Genomic DNA, 26,270 nt, shown 5'->3' with positions numbered 1-26,270 from the left:
CAACACACTCTGCACCAGCCAAGCCTGGCCAGTGCCGGAGTGGACAAAGACCCTGAAGACGACCCCCTGGCGACTGTGACCCCGAGTCCGGCACCCAAGGACCCCCCTCGACATTCCGGAAGAAGCCTGCAGCCTCAGAACAGAGTGCCACCCCAACTGCGATCAACCAGAGGGTAAGATTTCCGACATCAAAAGGCACCCCTGCACCCAGCGTCCTGCGGCCCCCTGTGCCCAATCCCGGGGTACCCACCTAACCTACAACTATCCAACTTACCTCTCGAAGTGGTGGTGGCACCTGAAGCATCCTCGTCCCCGAGCTTGCAGCCTTTTTCCAAACCGGAACATTCCCATTGATTTCCATTGAGCGCCCGAAGGCTCAAAAGCACCCTGCACCCAGCCGCCAGAGTGGCCCTGGCAGTGCCCTCTCTACACTAACCTACTTCCCCACTTGCCCTGAGTAAGTGACCAGGAGCCCAGCTCCCACAGCCGCGTGGCTTGCCAGACAGCAGCCACCAACCAAGGCCCCCCTATCCCTCATAGGATAACATTGGGCCTAACTCTCTCTGCACCCGGCCGTCCTGAAACCGCTGAGGGTGAACCAACTGTACCTACCTGACACTGGGGGACCCCTGAGTCTATGCCCGGAATTTCAACTCTGCCAGTCGAGTACTTACCCTTAAACCGCTAACTTCATTTTCCTCATAGGGTAACATTGACTGGCTTTTTCTTCAAAAATCTTCTAAGTGTGAACTTTTCAAAACTGCAAATATTCACCAAAAATCAGCCAAGTGACAAAAACGAATTTACTCACCTGCTCCTAGGTGAGCTCCCAGTGCTGGATCTTGGTGCCCAGCCCTGACTCTGAAAAGTGTCCACAACTATACTTACCTCTAACTCATTTTTCTCCCATAGGAAACCATTGTCTGCTTTTCTGTGAAATTTCTTCTAAGTGTCTACTTTTGCAAATTTGAAATATTCTTTTAAAATCGTACCATTTCTGCAAACGAAATTACTTACCTGCTTTTGATAAGGACCCCAGTCCTGGGTCTAGGTACCCAGTCCTGGATTACTAAAGTAACGATAAAGTACTCTACCTGCAATTTGAATTTCTTGCCATAGAGATCCATTGAATGTTTTCCTGAAATATTTTCTAAGTGCTAACTTTTGAAATAGCTAAATATTATTTAAAAATCATTAGTTATTAAGTCGACTTTCATCACTTGATTCTGAATACTGACCCAGGGCTGGATCTAGGAGCCAGACCTGGAATTCCAAAAGTAATCTGAAAAGTAATTTATTACAAATAACCTGAATTTACCATTGAGCTCAATGCATTGTTATGTTTAGGAAATAGGATTGTTTATTGCAACCAACTGTGACTGTTTACAACTATTTATTGCTCAAGACACAAGTATTTACATTCAACCTCTCAGTCTGAGAAAGTATATTTTTATCCCCTTTGTGGTTCTAAAAATAAAACAAGCATATATTTTATATATATAAACCATTGGCCTAGAGTTCAGTTATTGAGTTTGTGAAACCATTTGCTGACTGAGTGTGTACAATAAATGCTTTACACTGTCCTCTGGTACTGCCTTACTGCTCGACCAAGCTACCACTTTTGAGAGTAAGGTCATACCTAACTTTGACCTCTATCAGCCTCTGGGGGACTGTGGACTCTGTACACCCTGTACCTGTTGGGGAACAGTATATACAGAGCCACTTTCTCACACTTACCATACAAGAACCTTTTCTTCAAATGCACCAAAACAAGGTTGTTCTCCGTACCAACCCAAAATTCCTACCTAAAGTCATTTCCCCTTTTCACCTAAACCAATCTGTAGAACTACCAGTATTTTTCTCGCAACCTCAGACCGTTGCAGAAAGGGCTCTGCACACGCTAGATGTCAAACGAGCCTTACTTTACTACATCGAGAGAACACAACCTTTCCGAAAGACCAAACAACTGTTTGTCTCTTTCTCTCCACCACACAAGGGCAACCGCATCTCAAAATCAGGGATAGCTAGGTGGATTGTAAAATGCATCCAGATTTGCTACCACAAAGCAAAACGAACGCTTTCCGTTCTGTTCTCCCCCCCCCCCCCCCCCCCAAAGCCCATTCTACACAAAAGATAGGGGCTTCCATGGCATTTCTAGGGAACATCCCATTAGACGATATCTGCAAAGCAGCTACATGGTCAACACCGCACACTTTCACCAAACACTATTGTGTAGATGTGCAAACTAAGCAACAAGCTAGTATGGGCCAGGCTGTATTTAAAACACTATTGCAAACCACTGCAACAGATACCGGTGGTCGCCGCTAAGGTTGGGAACTTCTATATAGTCTATGCAAAAGTGTGTAATCTGCAGCTCATATGCCTCGAACGGAATATGCTACTTACCAGTATGCATCTGTTCTTGGCATGTAGAGCTGCAGATCTACACACGCCCACCCAGCTACCTGTATCTGTTCCAGTTTATCTTATTTAGATACAACACACATGGGTTTCTTCACTGTTATTACTTCGCTCCATCTTTCCCTGCTGGCGAAAAACAATCTGAGGATGGAGCCGAAGCCCATGCGCAATACGATCCAAAGGAGGAGTCACCGGCCTCGTGACTTCCAAAGACTTTCCAAGAGGAAAAACAAACTGCAAACATCCGGGCCCAACACCAGATGGCGATCTATGCAAAAGTGTGTAGATCTGCAGCTCTACATGCCAAGAACAGATGCATACTGGTAAGTAGCATATTCCTTCCTACACTCCTGCATCCTGCTGGTGGACTATGCAAGGTGACATATGCAGACTCTGCAGTGGGACCTGAAGTTCCAATGGGCACATCCGGACGCAATCGGAAAGATTCCCCTGATCCCGGTGGGCACTGCACACTAATTGCAGTGGTGGCTAACAGACCAGGATTGGGTTAACGGCGGGTCCCTCGCCTTTCCCCAACCAGAGTTCACAGTGGTGACTAATGCATCACTTCTCGGGTGGGGCAGCCACATGGTTGAGGCGGAGATCAGAGGCCTGTGGTCTACGGTGGAGTCCGGGCTCCCCATCAACCTTCTGGAGCTTCGGGCGATCTGTCTTGCACTGAAGGCATTCTTTTCTTCTTTTTAAGGGATAGTAGTGCAGGTGTTCACAGGAACACCACCGCCATGTGGCACTGCAACAAACAGGGCAGGGTGGGGTCATGGACTCTATGTCTGGAGGCACTTAGTCTCTGGAAGTGGCTGGAACATCAGGGCATTTCCCTGGTGGTTCAACACTTGGCAAGTTCTCTGAACACCAGGGCAGACAAACTCAGCCACCGGTTCATGATGGATCATGAATGACTTCCACTTGGAAGTGATGCAAAGTCTCTTTCAGCAGTAGGGAGAGCCTTGGTTAGATCTATTCGCCACCGTAGAGCACGTGCAATGTCAGCAGTTCTGCGCATTGTAATTTCCAAGGCGGCACTCGCTAGGCGACTCTTTTCGTCGCTAGTGGAGTTCTCATCCAAGGGATACTCATCAATAGTCATAATCTATGAATAATCCCCTCCCACGTGCAGGATCCTGGAGCATATAGAAAATATATATGTTCGAGGCATATGAGCTGCAGATTGTACACTTAGCATAGATCGCCATCTGGTGTTGGGCCCGGATGTTTGCAGTTTGTTTTTCTTCTTGGACAGTCTTTGGAAGTCACGAGTTTGGTGACTCCTCCTTCGGTCCGTACTGCGCATGGGCTTCGGCTCCATCCTCAGATTGTTTTTTTCCGCCATCGGGCTCGGATGTGATACTTCGTGCTCCGGCTTCGAACTTCTACGGTTCCAGCCTCGACGGAAAATCCTCGTTTCTTCGAGTTTCTTCATCATCATCTTCATCTCTCGAAGCGGCACTTTTCTCCATCCCGTACATCGGCACCGGCCTTCGGGCCCTCCTCGACTCCGGTCCCGGCCGATGGAAAGGACTCCGTTCAAAAAGTGCCCAAAATGTGGGTCTAAATTTCCCCACACCGACCTCCATCAGGTGTGTAACCTTTGCCTCTCTCCAGAACACGAGGCCAGAGACTGCCCCGCCTGTAAGTCTTTTCGATCGAAGAAAACCATCCGGGATCGAAAAGCTCGACGCACCATGGCGCACTCATCGTCTGCAGCTCCACCGGACATCTTCGGAGACGGCGCCGAAGCTTCGGGGCAAACACACACCGAGCAGGAAGAAGACGTCGTCAGCGCTTCCGAGGCCGACGACTCCGACGTGGAGGACATCACACCGGCGCAGCGGGCCGTGAGTACTGTGCCCCCTCCCACCCCCGCGCCCAAAACCAAAGAGACTCAGGTTACTCCCTCGCCTGCCGGCCTGGGCAAAACCAAGACCAAAGCTCCGATCACCCCACCTTCGGGCTCGGTGTCGAAGCCTCCAAAGTCTCACGGCAGCTCGGGATCGAGCCAGCCGACGCCCGGTGCCGAAAAACAGCATCCGGCACCGAAGAAAGCAATATCCAGCTCGACTCCGAAGCCGCCGAAGCCTGGACTCTCGGTGCCGACCAAACACAAACATAAATCTGTCGGCACCGACGCTCCGGCGCCGAAAACTCCTTCGCCGAAAAAACAGGAGGCCCCAAAAAAGCATGGCGCACACAAACCATCGAAGTCCTCGGTTCCGAAATCACCGGTGCCGACTGACGATTCGACGCCACTGGCTCTGTTTACACCAGACCCTCTACAAAAGACTCTGTCCAAAGATCCAAAGACTGGACTATTGACTTTAATTATCAAGAAAAGACGCCTTGATACTCCGGCTCCTCCTCCACCACCCAAACGGAAGGACTCTGCTACTTCTCCCCTCAGAGTGCCCTCCCCACTACCACCTCCCCTACCTCCTCCACCCCCTCCCCCTCCCAGGTCTCCGCCACCTTTACCTCACTACTCTCCGGCCCCGTCCCCAGATCCGGACGACGGGGACCCGGACAATTATCCGGCGGACGCCCCAATGGATCCCACTCCACCAGGGACCCCAGACCCGTGGGAGGATTACAATAACCCTGATGTACCCGATATTCCTCAGGACGACCTATACCCATCCAGGCCGTCTCCTCCAGAGGACTCCTTAGGGTTCCATCATTTAGTGCAGAGAGCAGCACACTACCATGGGGTGGACATGCACACTGAACCAGTGGAAGACGACTTCTTACTGGATACATTCGACATACAGGACAAATCCACCTCTATCTTACCCATGCTTAAGGGTGTCACCAAGCATGCCGCAGAGGTGTTCAAAGACCCTGTCAGGGCCAGGGTACTAAACCCTAGAATAGAGAAAAAGTATAAGGCGGCACCCACAGACCCTGCATACATTAAGGGCCCTGCTCCCTTAGATTCCCTAGTTGTCTCTACAGCTAGAAAGCGGGCAAACTCCTAGACGCGTCTGGCAAGCGCACCGCCTCTCAAGCTGCAAACATGTGGCGCATTGCAAACACACAAGCGCTACTTGCGCGCTATGACAGAGCACACTACGATGAACTTGAGGCTCTTATGCAGCACCTCCCCGAGAAACACAAGCGTAGGGCTCATGAGCTAATACAGGAGGGTAAACTCATTACAAACACCTCCATTAAGTGTGCCCTCGATGCAGCCGACACTGCTTCTAGAGCCATAAATACCAGTGTCCTGCTTCGTCACCATGCCTGGCTCAGGATCTCAGGGTTTAAGCCTGAAGTCCAGGCGTCCATACTCAATCACCCCTTTGACCAACAAACTCTCTTTGGGCCCAAGGTAGACGAAGCGTTGGAAAAGATGAAAAAGGACACAGACACAGCAAAGTCTATGGGGGCACTCCAAACACAAGCGTCTAAACGTTCCTTTCGACGCTCCTCCTTTCGTGGCACAGGCAGAGGCTTCTCCACCGATAGCACCTCTACCTCCTACAAATCCCCTCCTCAAAATACCTTTTCAAAGGGCAACCAAAGGGGTGGTTACAGAGGCAACAACAATAAGGGCAGGGGCAAAACTAACAACACCCGTTCTGCCACCCCGCCCACACAATGACTTCCCTCCGCTCCCCCCAGACCATTCCACTCCGGTCGGGGGCAGACTACAAAACTTTATCCACGCATGGGAGTCCATAACATCGGACAAATGGGTGACCCAAATCATTCGGTCAGGGTACTGTCTCGAGCTAACATCTACCCCACCCAATATCCCACCAAGGCACCGCCCAATGTCTCAAGAACATTCCACACTGCTCAAACAGGAGGTACTCTCCCTCCTCCAGAAACACGCTATAGAGCAGGTCCCCATCAATCAGCAAAATCTAGGGGTTTACTCCCTATATTTCCTAATACCAAAGAAAGACGGGACCCTCAGGCCCATTCTGGACCTCCGGCCTCTAAATGCCTACATACATTCAGACCATTTCCATATGGTCACCCTACAACAAGTCCTCCCGCTCCTCTGTCAGGGAGATTTTCTCACAACATTGGATCTGAAAGACGCATACTTTCACATTCCAATACACCCCTCTCACAGGAAATACCTCAGGTTCGTGGTGGACGGGCAACATTACCAATTCACGGTTCTCCCCTTCGGGGTCACCACCGCACCACGAGTGTTTACCAAATGCCTAGCGGTAGTAGCAGCACACCTCAGACGTCAACACATTCACGTCTTCCCTTACTTGGACGACTGGCTGATAAAAGCCGCGTCTTACCACCAATGCGTGCAGCACACAAACAGCACCATCCAACTGCTCCACCAGCTAGGCTTCACTTTGAACTACCAAAAGTCCCACCTCATACCATCTCACACAAAGCAATATCTCGGGGCCACTATAGACACCTCCAAAGGTATTGCCTATCCAAACACAGCCAGAATCACAAGCATTCAAGCCTTACGCAAAACATTCCTTCCCCAACACTCTCTTCCAGCAAGAGTGTTCATGAAGCTCATAGGAATGATGACGTCTTGCATTTTCATAGTGCCCCATGCAAGACTTCACATGCGTCCACTTCAAGAGTGCCTAGCACAACAGTGGAACCAGGCCCAGGGTCAGCTGACGGATCTGGTGTTGGTGGACGGCCGCACACATCACTCTCTGCAGTGGTGGAACACCACAAACCTTTCCAAAGGGCGGCCGTTCCTGGACCCGGTTCCTCAGGTGATTCTAACAGCGGACGCATCGCTCTCCGGCTGGGGAGCGCACCTCCTACACCTCACAATGAAAGGTCTATGGACGCCACAGCAAAAATTGCTCCACATCAACCATCTGGAGCTCTTAGCGATCTTTCTAGCCCTAAAATCTTTCCAAAAACAGATTTCGGGCAAAGCAGTCCTCATTCGCACAGACAACATGACTGCAATGTATTATATCCAAAAACAGGGGGGGACACACTCTCCCCAGCTCTCCCGCTTAGCCCAGAGCATATGGAGATGGGCAATTCCCCAAAACATCTTTCTCCTGGCACAACACGTTCCAGGCGTACAAAACACCATGGCAGATCTGCTCAGCAGACAAACGCAACAACTACACGAATGGGAACTGCATCCGCAAGTTCTTCAGCCATTCTTCCAACAGTGGGGGCATCCTCAGATAGACCTCTTCGCCACACACGAAAACAAAAAATGCCCAAGCTTCGCCGCCAGATACCCACACCCATTGTCCAAGGGCAATGCGATATGGATGAACTGGTCAGGCAGATTTGCATACGCCTTTCCACCTCTCCCACTAATTCCATTAGTGGTCAGGAAGCTACAACAGCACTCCCTCACACTCATTCTGGTAGCTCCGACGTGGGCCAGGCAGCCGTGGTACACCACGCTACTACAACTATCAGTGGTACCACATCAAAAACTGCACCTATCCCCATGCCTCCTAACCCAGAACCATGGAGAAATCGGGCACCCGGACCCAGCTCAGCTCAACCTGGCGATCTGGCTCCTGAAATCCTAGAATTCGGATACCTTAACCTTCCCCCTGATTGCATGAACATCATCATGGAAGCCAGACGTCCTACCACTAGAGCATGTTATGCCGCAAAGTGGAAAAGATTTTTTATTTACTGCCGTAACAATACAATCAACCCTTTAGATGCATCCATACAGCACATCCTATGCTATCTGCTCCATCTTCACAGGTGTAACCTGGCATATTCATCCATACGCCTACACCTAGCAGCGATCGCTGCTTATCTACAAAACAGATAGCATTTATCTCTCTTCAGAGTGCCCGCTATTAAAGCCTTCATGGAAGGCCTTAAACGAGTAATTCCTCCCAGGGCACCACCTTCCCCTGTATGGAATCTAAATTTAGTTCTTACACGACTAATGGGTCCGCCCTTCGAACCAATGCATAAATGCGAGCTACAGTTTCTCACCTGGAAAACAGCTTTTCTCGTAGCTATCACTTCCCTTAGAAGAGTTGGTGAAATACAAGCGTTCACTATACAGGAACCCTTCATACAAATACATCACAGCAAGGTCATACTTCGCACAAATCCGAAGTTCCTGCCCAAGGTCATTTCCCCCTTCCATCTCAATCAATCGGTGGAATTACCTGTCTTCTTCTCGCAACCTCAATCTGTTGCAGAAAGAGCCTTACACACACTCGATGTAAAAAGGGCCTTGCTATACTACATACAAAGAACGCAACCCTTCAGGAAGACTAAACAATTGTTCGTCTCCTTCTCTCCACCACATAAAGGCAACCCCATTTCTAAATCAGGGATAGCTAGGTGGATTGTAAAATGCATACAGATTTGCTACCAAAAGGCTAAAAGAACATTATCTGTTCCTCCTAAAGCCCATTCTACAAGAAAGTTAGGGGCTTCTATGGCCTTTCTAGGGAATATACCCTTAGATGACATCTGCAAAGCAGCCACATGGTCGACACCGCACACCTTCACAAAACATTACTGTGTAGATGTGCATTCCAAGCAGCAAGCTAGAGTGGGCCAGGCTGTACTAAAGACACTATTTCAAACCACTGCAACGGATACCGGTGGTCGCCGCTAGGGTTGGGTACTGCTATATAATCTATGCTAAGTGTACAATCTGCAGCTCATATGCCTCGAACGGAATATGCTACTTACCAGTATGCATCTGTTCTTGGCATGTAGAGCTGCAGAGTTGTACACGCCCACCCGCCTCCCCGGCTGCCTGTATCCGTTCCAGTACATCTTATTTAGATACTACACACATGGGTTTCTCACTATGATTACCAAGCTCCATTTCCCTGTTGGCGAAAAACAATCTGAGGATGGAGCCGAAGCCCATGCGCAGTACGGACCGAAGGAGGAGTCACCAAACTCGTGACTTCCAAAGACTGTCCAAGAAGAAAAACAAACTGCAAACATCCGGGCCCAACACCAGATGGCGATCTATGCTAAGTGTACAACTCTGCAGCTCTACATGCCAAGAACAGATGCATACTGGTAAGTAGCATATTCCATATACATATATTTGCATATGTGAAAACATATACAAGCAGCCTATAATGTTTCAAACATGGCAATGCTGAAATTACATAGGTTTGCATTGTAGTACCCCCTAACCCATAAGGAAAAAAGGAAGAACTAAGCCAATTGTCACACAACAATGCTTTATTGCCATAAAGTAAACTTGTAATTGCAGGCATTTGCCTGTAGTCTGCAGTAGAGTATCAAGAAAACAAAGAAAACTGACACCTTGCCTTTAAGGCATTAGAGTAGGGGGACCGTGCCTTTAAGATCTGCAGGAGACCCCTTGCTCCCATGATGCACCACAGGTGACAGTTAGGTCAGTTTTTTTCCGGCTCCTTCTATGAGGATCCTGGAGCTTGAGCTCTTCAGTTTTTTTGACTGAATTTTGTAATTCAGATTTTTACAGAAAATTCGACATTTTCTGGCTCCTGAAAGCTTGTTCTGCTGGTTTCCTGAGGAATTTCAATTTTTTTTCATTCAGAATGCCCGATTTATTGAGGAAATGCCCTTCCTGTGGCAATAAGATGGCACTGGCGGATCCACACTCTGTGTGTATTGTGGGTTTGCCAACTTCACACAATCCTGACCGGTGCCCCCACTGCCAGAAGTTTTCCAGGCGCACTCTGCGCGATAGAGAGCGCATAAAGCTGCATGCCCAGCTGGTGAAGGAAAGAAGCCGTCGTGAAGGCGACCATTCCTCCTTAAAACCACCTTCTTCAGCTAGACGACCTCAAACGGTGACATACCACCTCTCCTGACCCCAGGAAAACCAAGGTTCCAGGAGATTCGCCATCGACGTCGAAGGTACTGTCTATAAAATCCAGGACGACTTCTGCATCAAGAGATTCATCTCGACGTCGAGATTCTCCGTCGCAGACAAGTAAGTCGGCGTCGAGGCACAGCCCTTCGGGTTCGAAGGCTGTTAGTCCGATGAGATCCGGACAGTCTCCGTCGACGTCGAGGCTTCCGTCGACGTCGAGACATTCTCCGCCGCCCACGAGGGGGTCGGCGTCGAGAGCTGCGACGATGTATGTCTCGCCGCGAGTGGGTCGATCGACGTCAAGGCATTCGACGTCGGGAAGATCAACCTCAGCTCATGGAACACCGAACCGCCGTCGAAGGTCGGCGTTAAAGTCACCATCTCGACGACGAAGGTCGACGTCGAAGTCACCGGTTCGGCGACGTAGGTTGGTGTCCAAGTCACTGGTTAGACGACGTAGGTCGACGTCGAGGTCTCCACAACGCCGTAGGCGATCGGTGTCGAGACCGCCGTCGAGGGCGGAGCGGCATTCCCAGCAGCCGATGGTGACACAAACATCAACGTCGAGACGTTCGTCGAAGGATAGACCTGCAGTAGCCACGGAGAGGATTAGAATCAGATCTAGATCGTCGGGAGATCGCTCATCTCCAGGTCTTCATATCGTGCAGATCTCTCCGGAGAAATCACCTAAGACACCCGAGTATTTTGGTCTTTCACCTGGCTGGTTGGAGAATGTGGGTACAGGTGACTGCAGAAGTCCGGGCTCGGACTATTCCCGCACGTACTCTCCCTCCAGGATTTCTCCGCGTAGAAGCAAGTCTCCTCCTGGTAGACCAAAGTCACCCTCTCCACGATGGTCACGACCCAGGGATCGCCCTTCCTCTCACAGAAGGCCAAGATCTCCTTCTAAACACAGGGGTCCAGGGCTCATCAGTGATCGTCCCCACAAGAGGCGACGCACTAGATCTCCCACCTGGTCTTCCTCCACAAGGTCCTCGGTCTGGGATTATTCTCCGACCTTTTCCTCTACACCTCAATCACGAGTGTCTCCTATTGACGACATCGCTACTTTCTCTGACGTTCTGTGCAGAGGTGCGCAGAAATTAAACATCACGATGCACACCCCTCTGGCTCCCACATCAATTATATTTGACACGTTACATCACCGCTCAGCACCCAGACCTTTGCTGCCATTGGTGCCAGGACTGTTGGAGCCAGCTATGGCCACATTTCTTACTCCGGCTACGGTAGGCTCTGTGCCTTCAAGAATCGCAAAAAAAATAAGGCCCCGGCAGAGGAGCCCTTATTTCTGAGAGCGGACCCGCCAGCGGACTCGGTTATTGTGGCGGCTGCTATGAAGTCCCATTCTGCGTCTGTCTCCTCTTCTGTCCCCCCGGAAAAAGACATTAAGCAGATGGATTCGTATGGTAGGAAGATGTGCAACACTTCGGCTTCCTACCTGAAGGTGGCTAGTGCTGCAGCCCTTCTGGGGCGTTATGATCGCGCACTTTGGGATTCCCTCTCCAGATTTGCTGATAAACTGCCAAGGGAAGACAGACAGGATTTCAATGAAATTCTCCTTGAAGGTGGGCTTGTAGCCAATCAAATCATAAGTGTGGCTGTGAATGCTTCAGACCTCACCACACTTGGCTACTCTCATGGCGTATGCTCTCGGCGCTCAGCCTGGCTGCGGCTAACGGGCCTCAAGCCTGATGCTCAAAAGAAGATTCTTAATCTGACTTTTAACTGGTCATCCTTGTTTGGGGCTCACGCTGATGACCAAATGAACAAGATGAAAACAGAGATGGACACTGTTAAAGCTGTTGGTCTGGAAAAGCGCAAGGAATATCGGAGGAGTTTTCGTCAGGGCGATCAAACACCCCAATGGTCCTCTCAGAACCAGCAGAGGCCCCAGTTCCAACTAAGGGGTCGTGGCAGAGGTAGAGGAAACGCAAAGCAGCAACAGTCCTCCACCAAACAGCCCTCCAAGCAGTGAGATCTTACTTCCTCCGCGCCTGTTCGCCACTCCGGTAGGAGGAAGTATCAGTTTTCACCTGGAAGAGTGGGAAGCCATTACAAGAGACAAATGGGTACTGAATATTGTACAGCATGGCTGCTTGCTGAGGTTCAAGTCTCCCCCTCCGCAAGTACCCCCACAGAGGCAGCATCTTCCTCAAATTCAAAATCGGCTTTTGCTGGACGAAGTAGCTACTCTCCTCTCCAAAAATGCCATAGAGGAAGTACCTCCCCTACAAAGAAATCAAGGAGTATACTCCCGGTATTTTCTAGTTCAAAAATGAGTAGTCAGAGTACAGACCCATTCTCGATCTGCGTCTGCTCAACGGATTTGTCAGAAGGGAAAAGTTCAGAATGCTAGCCCTGCATCAAATCTTTCCGCATCTTCACCAGGGAGACTGGATGTGTGCCATCGATCTACAGGATGCCTATTTCCATATCCCTGTCTCGGTGAAACATCAAATTCCTCAGGTTTCAGATCTCTAGTCAGCACTACCAGTACAGAGTTCTGCCGTTTGGCCTCAAATCCGCCCCACGGACATTCTCCAAGTGTATGGCGGTGGTAGCTGCCTTCCTCCGCAAACCGAAGATATTTGTCTATCCCTATCTAGACGACTGGCTCCTGAAGAGTTCCACTCCTGTTCGACTCCAGAGCCATCTCTCGTTCTGCCTCAATCTGCTTAAGTTGCTTGGCTTACAGGTCAACTACAAAAAGTCGGTCCTCAATCCCACTCAGCGGTTTCATTACCAGGGCACCTCTCTGGACTCCGCAAGGGCAAGCGTGTGTCCTTCGGAGGAGAGGTTATTATCCATGCTTCAGAAATGCCACGCACTTCTCGACACTGCATTCCCCACAGCCAGGCAAGTGTCGTCACTTCTGGGGTCGATGGCTTCGTGCATTTACATTGTACCCAACGCATGTCTTCACATGCGGCGTCTTCAACCAGAGCTAGAGGATCAGTGGTCGCAGAGGTCCGGTCGCTGGGAAGATCTGATCTCTCTTCAACAAGCCGCCAAAGACTCCATCAGATGGTGGATGAAACGCTCCCATCTGCTTCACGGCGTCCCCTCCCATCAGACGCCACCGACACAGTCAGTGGTCACAGATGCCTACATGCAGGGCTGGGGTGCTCATATGGACCAGCTTCAGGTACAAGGTCTTTTGTCCAATACCGAACAGAGTTATCACAAAAACTTCTTGGAGCTACGAGCAGTCCATCTGGCTCTCAAATCCTTGTACCCGTCTCTCCGAACCAGCCACGTTCAGATTCAGACAGACAATACGACAACTATGTTCTATCTGAACAAGCAAGGAGGCACCAGATCACGAGTCCTATCTCTGGAAGCTCAGTTCATTTGGAGATGGCTACTGGCGAGAGGCCTTTCGATCATCGCTGTTCACCTGCCAGGGACCCTGAACGTGCAGGCAGATGGCCTCAGCAGAGACTTCGTCGAAGCTCACGACTGGGTGCTCAACGAAGACGTCGCCCAAGAGGTCTTCCGGCAGTGGGGAGTACCGGACATCGACCTTTTCGCAGACGCGGCAAACAAGAAATGCCCCGTCTTCGCCTCCAGGTTTCAGCAACAGGGATCTCAGGGCAACGCACTTTTGATCAGCTGGTCGCGGACATTGCTGTACGCTTTTCCTCCTCTCCCTCTCATCCCCGCGGTGATACAGAAATTCTACAGGACCAGAACGCGGATGATCCTGATAGCTCCGGAGTGGCCCCGCCAGTGGTGGTACCTGGATCTGCTCCAGCTGTCAGAGGTGCCACACCGGAGATTGCCTTGCCTGCCGAACTTACTGACCAAGAGCCAGGGGAGAGTGTTCCATCCCAACCTCCCCTCTCTTCGCTTGACGGCATGGCTCCTGAACTCATCCAATACGGACATTTAGATCTTCCGGCGGACTGTATGAACATTCTGCGAGAAGCAAAAAGGCCCTCCACTAGGAAGTCTTATGCCTTCAAGTGGAAGAGGTTCTACATTTGGTGTAGAGATAACGCCCTTGATCCAATCCAGGGCCAGGAACAGGTTATTCTCCCCTACTTGTTACACTTAGCAAAGTCGGGTCTGAAGTATACATCTATCAGAGTCCACTTAGCTGCTATCACAGCTTATAGAAAATCTCCTACCCAGGCCTCATTCTTCCAGATGCCGGTAGTCAAAGATTTCCTAGAAGGGCTTAGGAAAGTATTTCCACCAGTGAGGTCTCCTTCCCCTCCCTGGGAACTCAACATTGTTCTCTCTAAGTTGATGGGAGCTCCTTTCGAGCCTATTCATAAGGCATCCTTACAACATCTGACCTGGAAGGTTGCCTTCTTAGTAGCCATCACTTCTGCCCGCAGGGTAAGTGAAATTCAGGCCATCTGCTGCAAGGAACCTTATACTGTGTTCCATACCAATAGTGGTGCTACGTACTCATCCGAGCTTCCTGCCCAAGGTGGTCTCGGATTTCCACATTAATCCGGTGATCATGCTGCCCACTTTCTTTCCTCAGCCAACCACTCCTCCGGAGAGAGCCTTACATTCTCTCGACCTCCGGAGGGTATTAATTTTATCTTGCCAAAACCCTTTCGCTTAGAAAGTCTGACAGGCTCTTTATCAATTACGGACCAACAAATACCGGGCTGGCTGCCTCCAAGAGGTCCATTTCTAGATGGATTGTCTCTTGTATAGCCTTGGCTTATCAACTGTCTCACAAGGTTCTACAGGTTAGACCAAGAGCTCACTCTACTAGATGGAAAGCTTCTACTGTAGCTCTCCTTCGCAACGTTCCCATGTCTGAAATTTGCAAAGCGGCTACATGGCGATCCATACATACCTTTACACGCCATTATTGCCTAGATTCAGACACACAGGCTGACGCCCAGGTGGGGCAGGCCTCTTTGAGGAATTTGTTTGCATAACTGCTATGCTAAAGTGATGTTAATGCATGTTCTAGATGCTACATTGCTCGTCCACGAGACTTTGGGTATGGGCTTGCTACTCTATGCATAGATTATGACTATTGATGAGTATCCCCTGGATGAGAAGGATTAGTTACTTACCTCTAATCCTAGTTCTCATCCAGGGGTATACTCATCAAAGTCATAAGCGACCCACCCACCTCCCCGGACGAGCATTTCTCATCAAGTTATTGTTTATTGATTGCAGATCTACTCGGGTGCGAGTGCACTGTCAAAAAGAACTGACCTGTCACCTGTGGTGCATCATGGGAGCAAGGGGTCTCCTGAAGGTCTTAAAGGCACGGTCCCCCTACTCTAATGCCTTAAAGGCAAGGTGTCAGTTTTCTTCGTTTTCTTGATACTCTACTGCAGCCTACAGGCAAATGCCTGCAATTACAAGTTTGCTTTATGGCAATAAAGCATTGTTGTGTGACAATTGGCTTAGTGCTTCCTTTTTAGGTCTCTGCTAGCGAAGGCTGCGCTTGCGCAGTCTCGCTCACGAGATTTAATGACTTGGAGAAGAGGGGCTTGAACCCGCCTCTCTTCTCTCCTCTTCTCCATTGGCTGGCCTCTTAAATGCTGGTCAGCCAGTGGAGAAGAGGTTTGTCTCTCCAAACAAGCCCCGTCCTTTTCGGATTCGGGGGTGTGTTTTTTCGATTCTTTCTCTCCTCTGGAATGTTAACATTCCAGCCAATGGCAAGAGGAGAGAAAGAAAAACACGCCCCCGAATCCGAAAACGCCACTGCGTTTCTCCGAGGCATTTCTGCTTCACCTTGGAGAAAGGAGGTGGTGTTCATGGAGTCATCCCCGTCCACCACGCTCCTTCGGCAGAGGAGTTCACGGTTCGCATCTGTGCAAGAGTTTCTACGTTTGCAATAGTATCACTGAAAGACTCATATACAAGATCATAGACAAACAACGCATAAACACAGTGCTGACATATTAATGTCACACATAGTGAGTCCAAACCATGCTCTTGTTTGGCTGTCACTAGTTGGTCTTTCTTCATGGGCTATTTCGTTTCTCCTTTGTTCTTTGGATCATTTGTTCATCCCTCCTACTTCTTGCAGTACATTTGCTCCGCTTTATATCAGATACTTGCCCTTGTTTCTAGTTCTAATTCTGCCTTGCTGTTTGCACCACCTTTTCCCTGCTTCTTTTATTCTCCCAGTGCCCCACTTCCGTGTTGGCCTGTGCCCCACTTCCCGTGTTATTCTTGCCCCTTTTCCGGTCTTTCCGCGTGCCACACTTCCTGTCCTTTTCTTGTCCTTACCTCATCCTCTTGTTCTACTTCCGACCACTCCTGCACTCAACTTCCTGCCCTGCCCCTGTTCCCGCCCCGCTGCCCGCATCCCGTGTCCCAGCTAGGAGTCCGGCCATGCCGGGCTCGGTGCGCGCGCAGGTGTCGGCCTACCTGTCGGGCCCGGAGTTGGGCGCCTCGCTGGCGGCGCTGGTGTGGCAGGAGGCGGGCCGGGGCTCGGGGCCAGGCGGGCGCTTCTCGCTCGGCCTCTCTGGGGGCAGCCTGATGCAGATGCTGAGCCGCGAGCTGCCGCGGACCCCCCAACCCTGTTCCCACTGGCTGCTGGCTTACTGCGACGAGCGCAGGGTGCCCTTCGAGGACCACGAGAGCACGCACGGGCAGTATCGGGTGAGCGGACAGTAACAGGGCAGTAGTAGGATGCAGGGGTGAGGTAGCAAAGCACCTGCTGAGCGAGGGATGCAGGGGGCAAGCATGGATGACTAGGATGAAAACAGGGCACACATACAGAGGATGCAGTAACAAGAACAGGGTGGACCGGGTAAGGGGTACTCGCTGGCTGCTCCGGGCGAGGTGTGTTTGCTATAAAAAAAAAAAATCAAGTTTACAGTCTGCTGTCACCAACTCTTTTTAGCATAAATGCAAGCGCCATTTACTTGGGGATGTGGGTGCATTTCGTTTCCGAGGGACCTTTAGGTGCGCCCTCTGGACAGCATATCTAATTCTGCACAGAAACGGTCCCGGTACGAGGACAGCCCATGTCAAAACCTGGTGATATAATAACAATATTAGCTGCAAGAGTGAACAATAAATCAGCAGTCATTTGTTGCGAAGTCTCCAAGACATTGAGGCTCGCGCGTGACACTGCGTTATGACCTTGTTGGTTATTATGAAATTATTGTCCTGTTAGGTCCTCCCCTTTGACCTGTAGCTGTGAAGTATTTTCCCTTGCGAGCTCGTGCTAACCACATGCCCATTCGAGTGGGAGGGTAGAACGGGTTAAGCACCGTCCTTTCTTGTATGTAGTGTCAGTTTAGGGTGTGTTTGCATGTTTTACTGCTATTCAAAAATTTGTTTCTGGCGAGATGCAGTTGTGCCGAGTTTTTGCTATGGTGATGTCTGGTGGACTAATGCGTCCACTGGGTGGCTCTGTGTGTGGCTCTGTGTGTGTGGGTGGCTTTTTTTGTAGGTGGCTTTTTTTGTAGGTGGCTCTATGCGTGGTGGGTCTGTCTGTATGTGGGTAACTGTGTGTAGGTGGCTCTGTGGGTGGCTCTATTTGTGTGTGGGTTGCTCTATGTGGGTGGCTGTGTGTGGGTGGCTCTGGGTGTGGGTGCAAATGCAATAGGTCTCGCATTTGAGAGTGATTAAGCTATTGATATTGTAAATAACAATGCCGTTTCTTTAAATGTTTTAAAAACGAAAACATAAACAAAAAGAATGTCATGAGCAATGCCAATAGCTCTAACTTTAACAGTGCCAAGACCATTGCATTGTAAATGCTTGTTTCCTTATGGGTTAGGGGGTACTACAATGCAAACCTATGTAATTTCAGCATTGCCATGTTTGAAACATTTTAGGCTGCTTGTATATGTTTTCACATATGCATATATATGTATATATAGTATATATATGTATTTTCTATATGCTCCGAGATCCCGCACGTGGGCGGGGATTATTCATAGATTATGACTTTGAGTATACCCCTGGATGAGAACTAGGATTATAGGTAAGTAACTAATCCTTGCGGTCTTCTATACGCCTTTCCACCTATACCACTTCTGCCCAGAGTGCTGAAGATCAAGCGTGACCGGGCCCAAGTCATTCTTGTGCCCCTGGACTGGGCACGAAGAGTCTGGTATCCCGAGTTTCTGCACATGGCCATTGATCCTCCGATCATACTGCCACTTCGGAAGGATCTTCTGTCGCAGCAGCAGGGGACAGTCCTCCACCGAACCTGTCCAGCCTCCACCTACTTGCGTGGAGATTGAGTGGCAACAGTTGACAGCCTTCATCCTTCCTCCCAAAGTCTGTAAAGTTATCTTGGCAGCCAGGCGTTCCTCCACCAAAACGGTGTACGCCTGTAGATGGAACGAGTTCGAGGCATGTGGGCTGCTGAATTCATATCTGAGCATAGGTCGCCGCCTAGTGTTTGGTCCGGATGATTGCACATTGTTGTCCTGGAAGAGTCTTCGAAGTATCACGAGATAGGTGACTCCTCCCCTGGACCACAGTGCGCATGGGCAGCCTCTCCATCCTTAGATTGTTTTTTTCCGCCATTGGGTTCGGATGTGCTTATCTTAGCTCAAGTTAGGAAAATTCAGTTTAAGGCCAAAAGGCCTTTAGTTACCGTCGGTACTGTTCCCGTTCGGTGTCGACTAGTTTCTTTAGTGCTTTAGCACCTTCTTCCAGCTTTTCGGATCCGCTTGGTCCGAACATCGAACTTCGATCGACGATGGAATCGAGGACTCCATTCAAACGGTGTCCTTTATGCCACGCGAAATACCCACACATCGACGTCCACCCGGTATGCAACAAATGTCTCTCACCGGATCACGATGAGTCGAAATGCATGGCCTGTGCCCGATTCCGCTCGAAGAAGACTCTCCGGAATCGACGGGAGGCGCAGCAATCGGCGCCTGCCCCGGCCAACATCTTTGGCACCGAAGACTAGGACGCCGAGAGCGTGGAAGACGTAGACTCCAGCCCCGCTTCCGAACACTACTCCCGATCGGAAGACGACGATGAGGTGATCTTTCAGAGAGAAGTCTTCGTCAAAGAGGTAGGAGACTACAATGAGGCCTTTGGGGCCGAGGAAGATAGCTCCAGCGAGGAGCTAGGCTCACCCGTCGATACGGAGGCCGAAAACATACGTCGTCATGAGGCTCAGGTCGAGGGATCTCCTTCGGGCCTTACCCAAGATCAATCTCACGGTTCTCCGGCCCCGCCTTCAGGCCCGGCCTCGAACATTTCGCAAGAGCCATTATTATCGAAGACGACTGGATTCCCTTCAGCGAAACCAACCGTCGCACCAGTTCCATCGAAACCGAAAGTGAAACTGGTTGTGATCGGCTCGAAGGCCTCGATGCCCTCCACTCCTTCGACGCCGACAAAGGTCATCGGCTCCGACCGCGCAAAAAGGGATTTCGGTACCGAGCTCACCGCAGCGGATACGGGTGCCGAGCCAAAGAAGTAGGCCCTCGGTCCCCACAAGGCGCCTCGGCCTCTGGCACCGAAGACATCGTCTCCAACCACCAAAGTCAAGGTGGCCACCCCGTCTGCGTCGACATCGAAGACGGCGGCGCCTGCCAAGTCGTCGACTCCAACGAGCGTCGATACCTCCCTTCGGATCGACGACCCCATGGCTGCAAAGAAGTCGGGTGCCGCTTCGACGCCTACCTCCAAGGTGCCGACCGGCTGCAAAGAGCCATCTGTGTTCACCGTGCAACAGGTCTCGGCATCGTTGCAGCGCATCAGAGAACGGGCAGCCCTCCGCTCTACGTCGGGTCCCGACACGCACAAGGCTTTGAAAGCACCCTCGGCGCCGACCAACATCACGTTTGGGTTGCCGCCGCCCACGGCGCCGAAACTGTTCGAGATTCGGACACGTGTCCGCCAGACACAATCCCCATCCACTGGACCAACAGATTTCGAGCCTTCACAGCCACAATTTATTGACGCCAACACTGGTAGGTTGATGCTCCGCAAGCGGAAAATCACGCCAGAGAGGGGATTGGACTCCTACAAAATTCCTCTCAAACACAAATTGCCGGCAGGGTCAGAGCCAGTGCTTCATGAACACTTTCAACCCTTCCATCAGGATCCACCGTCCTTTTCTCCTACGCCTTCAGATGCAGACGCAGTAGAGGACTATGTAGGGGATGATACCACCTACCCTGGGGATGTCGATCCTGATGAGCACCTGCAAGACCCAGATCAGGCATGGGATGACCCCACAGACCAGGGTACCGCACCAGATACTCATGACACGCAGCTTTATAGCGTAAAGACATCTCCCACAGAGGACACTGCTGCCTTTAATGCCCTCATAGAACGGGCTGCTGCCAATCATGGAGTAGAACTCCATTCTGACACTGTCGAAGAAGACTTCTTAGTGGACACTTTCGCCTCTTCCGAAAGAACTGTCAAAACTCTGCCCATGTTAAAAGGAGTTCTCAAACCTGCAAAGGACATTTTTAAAGAAACAACCAGGGCACGGGTGCTAAACCCCAGGATTGAAAAAAAATACAAGCCTGCACCCGGAGACCCTATGTACATTAGGGGTCAGTTACCTCTAGACTCCATGGTGGTTGCTAATGCTCGCAAAAGAGCCCACTCACAAACAGGTGATGCTCCTCCCCAAGACAAGGAGTCCAAAGTGCTGGAGACATCAGGCAAACGGATTGCAGCGCAAGCAGCAAACATCTGGCGCATTGCCAACACACAGGCACTCCTGGCCTGTTATGATAGGTCCCACTACGACACACTAGAATCACTACTCCAACATTTGCCAGATGAATATAAAGAGGCTGCGGAGCTCCTCCTCAGAGAGGGACAACTCCTTACCAATGCATCCATCAAGTGCGCACTGGATGCTGCCGACACAGCGGCGAGGGCAATCAACACAAGCGTCATGTTGAAGGCATGCATGGTTGAGAATCTCAGGCTTCAAGCCGGAGATTCAGAAAAATATCTTAAATCAACCGGTCAACCCAGACTATTTATTTGGCCCTGAAGTTGACACTACCCTCGAGAAAATTAAGAAAGACACTGAAACTGCAAAATCAATGGGGGCTCTGCAGACGCAGCAGTTTCGTAGTGGCTCCTTTAGTGGCCCCGGGAATAGAGGAGCAGCCAGGGGTCACAGCAGCAGTACACTAAAGGGGGCACACAAAGTACCTATGATAAAACCAACAGAGGTGGATATCGTGGCTCCAGCACCAAGGGCAGAGGACGTGGTTACGGCAACACCAGGTCCTCCCCCAAAAACAAACAGTGACGCCCTCTCCCTTCCCCCCGACCACATAACACCTGTCGGGGGGGAGACTCAAACGGTTCCTGTCAGCGTGGAAAACCATCACCACAGACAGGTGGGTCAGGGACATTATCCAGCACGGTTACTGTCTCGAATTAACGTCCACTCCACCCAACATACCGCCAAAGCACCGTCCTATGTCCGTAGAGCACTTGGCGTTATTGCAGCAGGAAGTGCGAAGTATGCTGCAAAAAGGTGCAATAGAGGTGTTGCCAGTCAACCAGCAGCGGACAGGGGTGTACTCTCTGTACTTCTTAATCCCAAAAAAGGACGGGTCGCTCAGACCTATACTAGACCTGAGACCCCTCAACCAATACATTCTCTCAGAGCATTTCCATATGCTCACCCTACAGCAGGTTCTCCCGCTACTCAATCAGGGAGACTTCCTAGCCATACTGGACCTAAAAGATGCGTATTTCCACATACCCATACACCCACCACACAGGAAATATCTCAGGTTCACTATTCAGGGACATCACTATCAATTCAAAGTTCTCCCCTTCGGAGTAACAACAGCACCCAGGGTCTTTACCAAGTGCCTAGCAACAGTGGCTGCACATCTACGGAGACAACACATTCACGTCTTCCCTTACCTGGACGACTGGCTTGTTCAGGCGAAGTCAGCCCAGCAATGTGCCAGCCACATGTCCCTCACCATTCACCTTCTTCACAGTCTGGGATTCTCACTAAATTACCCAAAATCACATCTCCAACCCGCACACGTACTACAGTACCTGGGCGCGACCATAAATACTCTGGCAGCCACAGCTCAGCCAAATTTAGTGAGGATCAACAGCATGCAACTGCTGATTTCCAAGTTCAAACCCCCACACTCCCTTCCTGCGCGAGTGTTCATGCAGTTGATAGGCATGATGGCCTCCTGCATTTTCATAGTCCCGCACGCAAGACTACATATGCGCCCGCTTCAGGAGTGCTTGGCACGTCAATGGAATCAGGCTCACGGGCAATTAAAAGACCTAGTGTCGGTGAGCGGTCGGGCATACAACTCTCTGCATTGGTGGAACCCACAAAACCTTTGCAAGGGCCGACCGTTCCAAGAGCCTGTTCCACAAATAATACTGACAGCGAACGCCTCTCTCCAGGGTTGGGGAGCTCATGTACTCACTTACACAGTGCAGGGACTATGGACAACGCAAAAAAAGAAGATGCACATCAACCTTCTGGACTGATGGCAATCTTCCTAGCCATGAAGGCATTCAAAGTACACTTGTGCAACAAAGTCGTGTTGATCCGGACGGACAACATGACTGCCATGTACTACATACAGAAGCAGGGAGGAACACACTCTCCACAGTTGTCTCATCTGGCTCAGAGCATGTGGAAGTGGGCCATTCAGAGGAACATATTCCTCATGGCGGAACACCTCCCCGGCAAGGACAACCAGATAGCGGATCTGCTCAGCAGACACAGCCACCAGATGCACGAGTGGGAGCTACATCCGTCCGTTCTCCAACCGTACTTCCAACAGTGGGGTCATCCAGAGATAGACCTATTCGCCACAAACAAACGCAAAATGCCAAAGCTTTGCCGCCAGGTTCCCACATCCACAGTCACATGGCAATGCGATATGGATGAACTGGTCCGGCAGATTTGCGTACGCTTTTCCCCCAGCGCCATTAATACCGCTGGTGGCACGCAAACTGCGACAACACTCACTGACACTCATCCTAGTTGCTCCCACATGGGCGCGCCAACCATGGTACACCACCTTTCTAGAACTTTCCGTGGTGCCGCATCAAAGGCTGCGGATCAAACCCGCACTTTTAACGCAGATCCATGGCGAAATTCAGCACCCAGATCCGCAACAGCGGAACCTGGCAATCTGGCTCCTGAAGTCCTAGAGTTTGGCTACCTAAACCTGCCACCTGACTGTATGGAGATCATCAAACAGGCCAGGAGACCCACTACCAGAGCTTGCTATGCGGCTAAATGGAAAAGGTTTGTCATTTACTGCAACAACAATGACATTAACCCGCTGGACGCATCCATTCAAAACATCATCTGTTACCTCCTACACCTATACCGATGCAATCTGGCATACAACTCAAAACGTATCCATTTAACCGCGATAGCAGCCTATCTCCAAAACAGGCAGCACCTCTCTTTATTCAGAGCGCCTGCCATCAAAGCCTTCTTAGAGGGACTCAAACGAGTAATCCCCCCAAGACACCCACCGGCACCGGTGTGGAACCTCAGTTTGGTCCTCACCACGTTAATGGGTCCACCCTTTGAACCTCTCCATTCATGTGAGATTCAATTCCTCACCTGGAAAGTAGCCTTCCTAGTGGCAATCACTTCGTTAAGAAGAGTTAGCGAACTCCAGGCACTAACCATTCAAGAGCCATTCATACAAGTTCACGCTAACAGGGTTGTACTACGTACCAACCCCAAATTCATGCCCAAAGTGATATCGCAGTTCCACATGAATCAAACTATTGAACTGCCTGTTTTCTTTCAAAATCCACAGAATGTCGCAGAGAGAATGCTCCATACACTAGATGTAAAGAGGGCCCTCATGTACTATATAGACAGAACTAAGGACTTTAGGAAAACAAAACAACTTCTCGTTGCCTTTTCTCCACAACACAACAGCAACGCCATTTCCAAAGCAGGTATAGCCAGATGGATCGTTAAATGTATTCAAATTTGCTATCAAAAAGCTAAACGCACATTAACGATTCCCCCACGAGCCCACTCAACACGAAAGTTAGGGGCGTCCATGGCTTTCCTAGGAAACATTCCTTTACAGGAAATATGTAGAGCAGCCACATGGTCCACTATACATACATTTACCAAACACTACTGTGTAGATGTACACTCAAAACAGCAGGCAGCTGTAGGACAGGCTGTTCTCAAAACTCTTTTTCAGACTGCTGCAGCTGGCACGGGTAGCCGCCGCTAATGGAGGTACTGCTATGTATTCTATGCACAGATATGAATTCAGCAGCCCACATGCCTTGAACTGAATATGCTACTTACCAGTATGCATCTGTTCTTGGCATGTAGGGCTGCTGACATTCATATCGCCCACCCTCCTCCCCGGCGCCTGTAGCGGCTGCAGCACTCAGAATTACTGTATAGCATGGTCATCACTTACTGTATCTACTCCATCACTGCCACAATGGCGAAAAACAATCTGGGGATGGAGAGGATGCCCATGCGCACTGTGGTCCAGGGGAGGAGTCGCCTATCTCGTGATACTTCGAAGACTCTTCCAGGACAACAATGTGCAATCATCCGGACCGAACACTAGGCGGCGATCTATGCACAGATATGAATGTCAGCAGCCCTACGTGCCAAGAACAGATGCATACTGGTAAGTAGCATATTCAATTTGAGGCATGGTGCGCAGCAAAGGCTGTGCATCGCCTTTCTTCCCCCCTTTGACGTTCTCCTCTTCATTCTTTCTTTGGCCCAGCACGGCTATCTTTTGGCAATTTCGGCCTTTCTTCGGCATCCTGATCAGCCTTCTCTTTTCCAGTCCCCTATTATAAATCGTATTACTCACTTGTTTCCTCCCATTCCTTTCATTATGCCCCAGTGGGAGTTGAACCTGGTTCTCACCTACCTTGTGTGCTCCTTTCGAGCCACTACATAACTGTCCTCTCAGACTTTTGACACTTAAATGCCTTTTTGGTCGCCATCACCGCTGCCGGCAGGTTGAGTGAGCTTCAGGCTATTTCTTCAAAACCTCCTTTCCTGGCTGTTCATCCGGACAAGGTTGTCCTTCGCACTAAGCCATCTTTCCTTCCCAAAGTGGTTACCTCTTTCCACATAGGACAGTCCGTCACTTTGCTCACCTTCTTCCCACCCGCATCCTTCTAAAGAGGAGAGGCTCCACCAACTGGATCCAAAACCTGTGCTTTCAATTTATCTGGATCATGCAAAGCAATTCCGGGTGGATGACCAGCACTTTGTTGGTTATGTGTGCCTCAAGAAAGGTCAGGCCGTTTAAAAGCGGACCATCTCCCTATGGGTCTTTCTTTGCATCAAAATCTGTTATTTCTTGACAACGAAGGAACCTCCTGTGGGGCTGTGTGCCCATTCCACCAGGGCTACTGCTGCCACTACTACTTTGGGACGTGGAGTCTCTCCATAACATCTGGCAGGCAGCCTTGTGGGCTTCATTGCACACTTTTACTAAACACTACTGCCTGGACAGCTAAGTCTGCAGAGACTGCTTCTTTGGCCATTCAGTTCTCCAGGGCTTTCTGGTGTGAACTTAGTTCGAAGACCCACCTCCGGGATTGGTATTGCTGGGGTGTCTATTCTAAGGTGAGAAATCCATAACTAATAGTCTTTCAGATGAACAAGTTACTTACCTTTGTTAACGATATATCTGTAACATACACATATTAGTTATGGATTCCTCACCGCCCCACCTATCCTCCCTGTTCTGCGAACTGACTTCTAGGGTAAGGAACTCCTTTTCAGGGCCCTAGTTTTTGTGCACCAGTGGTCATTGTCTTGCATGGCTCTGCGCTACTGGCGTGGAATGTCGTATGAAGAACTGACGCCAGCACACAGGGGCGGCGTCTAAGTAGATACCGCAATGTCATTATGGCGATCACAATGCCAATGACTAACGCGGAGTCGACCGATGCCACCTACCGACGCGCTGGGGTACTGCTGGGGGAAAAATTCTATGGATCCAGTCTTGACACCTGGGGTAATTCTAAGGTGCGGAATCCATGACTAATATATCTCTTACAGATGTATCTTTACCGAAGGTAAGTAACTCGTTCTTTCATGTGCATGGACTCACACTTAAAAAATACGATTATCCCAAGA

General features: G+C 50.3%; 1 protein-coding gene across 6 annotated transcripts in view; it reads left to right on the top strand.

Annotated features, from left to right (window-relative positions):
- The window catches only part of PRRC2B (proline rich coiled-coil 2B), a 714,633-nt gene that overhangs the window by 514,561 nt on the left and 173,802 nt on the right, over positions 1–26,270 (top strand). The gene's annotated exons all lie outside the window — the stretch shown is intronic.

This window comes from Triturus cristatus, chromosome 1_2 (genome assembly GCF_964204655.1).
Source record: "Triturus cristatus chromosome 1_2, aTriCri1.1, whole genome shotgun sequence".
NCBI lineage: Eukaryota > Metazoa > Chordata > Amphibia > Caudata > Salamandridae > Triturus > Triturus cristatus.
Note: the sequence above shows the minus strand (reverse complement) of the source record. Positions and strands in the feature narration are given on the sequence as shown.